This window comes from Gossypium hirsutum, chromosome A08 (genome assembly GCF_007990345.1).
Source record: "Gossypium hirsutum isolate 1008001.06 chromosome A08, Gossypium_hirsutum_v2.1, whole genome shotgun sequence".
Taxonomy (NCBI): domain Eukaryota; kingdom Viridiplantae; phylum Streptophyta; class Magnoliopsida; order Malvales; family Malvaceae; genus Gossypium; species Gossypium hirsutum.
In genome coordinates this window covers 77,677,837-77,682,693 of record NC_053431.1, presented here as the reverse complement: position 1 = coordinate 77,682,693, position 4,857 = coordinate 77,677,837, and positions in this window count along the sequence as shown.

Genomic DNA, 4,857 nt, shown 5'->3' with positions numbered 1-4,857 from the left:
TCCCGTTTCATACCATGCCACCAAAATTGACGTTTCAAATCGTTGTACATTTTCGTACTCCCCGGGTGAATTGACATTCGGCTACAATGGGCTTCGCTCAGAATCATCGAAATGAGTTCCGAATTCCTTGGAACACACAAACGATTTCTGAACCTCAAACAATCATCATCATCAATTTGAAACTCCGATTCCTCGTTTGGAACACACTTAGCCCGTTTTGCAACCAATTCATCATCGACTTTCTGAGCTTCACGAATTTGATGAGTCAATAATGGTTTAGCTTTTAATTCAGCTACTAATACATTGTCTGGTAGAACAGACAAATGCACGTTCATCGCTTGTAAAGCAAACAATGACTTCCGGCTTAAGGCGTCCGCAACCACATTAGCCTTTCCCGGGTGGTAATCAATGACAAGCTCGTAATCTTTCAACAACTCAAGCCAACGTCTTTGTCGCAGATTCAAGTCTCGTTGAGTCATCAAATATTTGAGACTTTTGTGATCCGAAAATACATGGCACTTCTCACCAAACAGATAATGTCGCCATATTTTTAAAGCAAACACGATGGCAGCTAGTTCGAGATCATGGGTCGGATAATTCCTCTCGTGTGGCTTCAATTGTCTCGACGCATAGGCCACGACTCGACCTTCTTGCATCAATACGCAACCCAACCCAAGTAGGGATGCGTCACTATAAATGACAAACTCTTTACCTGATTCGGGTTGCACCAAAATTGGAGCTTCAGTCAAATGAGTTTTCAGTTGGTCGAAACTTTTCTGACATTTCTCCGTCCACTCGAACTTAACATCCTTTTGAAGTAGCTTCGTCATTGGTGTGGCTATCATCGAGAAACCTTTCACAAATCGTCGGTAATAACCGGCGAGCCCCAAAAAGCTCCGAACTTCAGTAATATTTCTCGGAGGTTTCCAGTCAAGTATGGCTGAAATTTTGTTCGGGTCAACACGAATACCTGACGCGGATACCACATGACCCAAGAAGCTAACCTCTCTTAACCAGAACTCACACTTATTGAACTTAGCATATAACTGCTTATCCCGCAAAATTTGCAGCACTAGCCTCAGATGCTCAGCATGTTCGGTCTCATCTCTTGAATAAACCAAAATGTCATCAATGAACACAACTACGAACCGATCCAAAAACGGTCTGAAGATCCGATTCATCAAATCCATAAATACCGCAGGGGCATTAGTGAGCCCAAACGGCATCACTAAGAATTCGTAGTGACCATATCTCGTTCTGAAGGCAGTTTTGGGAATATCTGAATCTCGAATTCGCAACTGATAATAGCCCGATCTCAAATCTATTTTTGAGAACACTGAGGCTCCCTTCAGTTGGTCGAACAAATCATCGATGCGCGGCAATGGATATTTGTTATTTATCGTCACTTTATTCAGCTGACGATAGTCAATGCACAACCTCATGGTTCCGTCCTTCTTTTTCACGAACAATACTGGTGCACCCCAAGGTGAGAAACTTGGTCGAGCGAAACCTCTATCCGTCAGTTCTTGCAACTGAGCTTTCAACTCCTTTAACTCGGTTGGTGCCATACGATACGAAGCTATCGAAATCGGCGTAGTCCCAGGTACAAGCTCAATACCAAACTCTACCTCCCGAATAGGTGGTAAACCCGGTAATTCTTCCGGAAAAACATCCGGGTATTCACAAGCCACCGGCACAGATTCGGGTTTCTTTTCTAATTCTTTGTCATCAAGTACATACGCAAGGTATGCTTCGCACCCTTTTCTTACATATTTCTGTGCCAACATTGCTGATATTACAGCTGGCATCCCCTCCAAGTCCGCAGACTCAATTCAGATTACTTCGTTATTTGCGCACCTCAAATCAATAGTCTTGCTCTTGCAATTCACAACCGCATCATGCGCGGTCAACCAATCCAAACGAAGGATAACATCAAATTCATCAAACGGTAAAAGCATCAAGTCCGCCGGAAAACAGGAACCTCGAATTTCCAGGGGACATTTCTTACACACTTTGTCGACAAGCACGTAACGACCCAAGGGATTTGACACCCGAATTACGAACTCAGTAGACTCAATAGGTAAAGTCTTACTGGATGCTAAGGTTTCACATATGTAAGAATGAGTAGAACCGGGGTCAATCAAAGCAATTACATTAGTATCAAAGAGAGTGAATGTACCGGTAATAACATCAGGCGAAGAAGCATTCTCGCGGGCACGTATAGCATAAGCTCTAGCAGGCGCACGAGCTTCGGATCTGGTTATATCATCTCTAGATCCTCTCTGATGACCACCAGTATTGCTCGCATTTCCAGATGGTCTACCCCGAGCAGTGGTAGCACCCGGTCTCCCACTCTGATTTACATTCTGTTCCGACAACCTCGGGCAATCTTTAATGAAGTGGTCAACTGATCCGCATTTGTAACAGGAGCGGTCAGGGAATCTACAACTCCCCGAATGCCATTTACCGCAATATCGGCATTTCGTTCTGTCTCGACGTTCATCCCCAACACTGGCGACTGAAGTGCCTCGTGTACCTACAAGGGGTCGATCACGATCTCGTCTAAAAAAGCCCGAAGTGCCTCTAAACTGGCCCGCATCATCCCGAAATCTCTTCGATGCCTGTTGAAGAGACCTTCCCGAGGATCTTTTACGAAACTCTCCAGTTCCCTCATCAACTCTTTGCTTTTCTTTTCTAAGCTCTTCGGCTTTACAAGCTCGTTCAACAAGTACCACGAACTCTCGTATTTCAAGAACGCCAACGAACATTTTTATATCTTCATTCAGCCCATCCTCGAAGCGTTTACACATAATAGCTTCGGACGAAACACATTCCCGAGCGTATTTGCTAAGTCTAACAAATTTTCGCTCGTAATCAGTAACTGACATGGAGCCTTGCTTAAGCTCAAGAAATTCCTTCCGTTTTTGATCAACAAACCTTTGACTGATATACTTTTTCCGAAACTCAGTTTGGAAAAACTCCCAAGTTACTTGCTCTCGGGGCACAACGGAAGTCAGAGTACTCCACCAATAGTAGGCAGAATCACGTAGCAAGGAGATAGCACACTTTAGGCATTCATCGGGTGTACAAGATAGCTCATCGAGTACCCGGATAGTGTTGTCCAGCCAAAATTCAGCTTGCTCGGCATCATCGCTATCCATAGCCTTAAATTCAGTAGCCCCATGTTTTTGGATTCTGTCAACTGGGGGCTTATTTGACCTTATTTGGTCAGTTACCGGTGGTATTGTAGGTGCGGGGGTGGTATTTGTCGGGAATGGAGGTTGTGGAACAGCCATATTAGTTCGAATGTATTGGTTGAACCAATCATTCATCACGCTATAGAATGCTTGTCTAGCTTCATCATTCGGATTACTAGCATTAGGTTGAGAGTCTGCCGGCACTGTCCCTTGTGCGGGAGCAGGCGCTACACTCTCAAGATCATCAGCTACCTCTCGGTCACGATCGGGATCCATTACTATAAATAAACACATTTACAATTGTCAGAAATCACCACACTATCAAGTAATCACATAAAATGGCATGTATAGCTAGACCCAACACATTACGGTAGTCCTAGAATCGACTAAACCGTAGCTCTGATACCAATAAAATGTAACACCCCGAACCCGAGTCCGACACCGGAGTCGAACACGAGGTGTTAACAAACTTTGAAAAATTTCCAGACACTGCCCAATCTGTGTACTAGTCGCTTTAAAAATCATATCTTGAGCTTCACAACTCGAAAATCAGTTTCGTGATTTTTCCCTGAAACTAGACTCATATGCCCATCTACATATTTTTTTCTAGAATTTTTGATCGGGCCAATTACTACAGTTTATTAGTTAAAGTCTCCTATGTTACAGGAATCGACTACCCTGACCTTTGCGCAATACGACTTGGATATCTCCTTGTACAGGGCTCCAATACTGATGCCGTTTATTTCTATAGAAACTAGACTCAGAGAGGAATCTATGCATATATGGTATGACTCCTAATTATCTCTGGTTAATTTATAATCAATTTCCAAAGTCGGAACAAGGAATCCAGAACCCGTTCTGGTCCTGTCTCACGAGAACCTGAATATCTCTTAACATACTGTCCATATGATTGTTTCGTTACTTTCCTATGAAAGTACATTCTTCAAGGTTTGTTTACATAATTTATTCACTATTTAATTCCTTTCCTACTATTTTTAGTGATTTTCCAAATCTACGTCACTGATGCTGTCAGCATCTACCTTTAAGGTAGGCTTTACCTATTTCATGGTTCAACTAGCCCTTTTTGCATACATAGCACAATTTATGAAAGTGATTAACCATCCCCGTGGCCAATCCTTGTCAAGCATATCCACACCAAATGATTATAACATTATACTCAAACACATATAAGCCATTTTCGCATGGCTATCCAAAACTTACACATCACATAAAGTACTCGAAAAAAAAACAATGGGTCGTCCTATACATGCCATATCAAAATTCAACCAAAAGAGTACCCAAAAGAGCCTTTGATAGTGTGGGCGACTTCGACTTCAAGATCCCGAGTCCGATAGCTGGAGAACCAAAAATCTATAAAACAGAGGAGCAATGGAACGAAGTAAGCAATTTATGCTTAGTAAGTTTTGAGCAAGAAATTCCAGCATAACGAAAGCATAGCACACATTTAGCTAAACGGAATATTTCATAATACACAATTTTTCCGATATCAAACTTACTTCACAACGTTAACCCTTATGTACATACACAAAAGACCAACTTAGCCGAAGGCCGGTAGCTCGTTCATCAACTGAGCGAATATTTATTTGTAAGGGCTCGATTAAATTCAACACATACGTAACATATCCCAATATTGGGATGT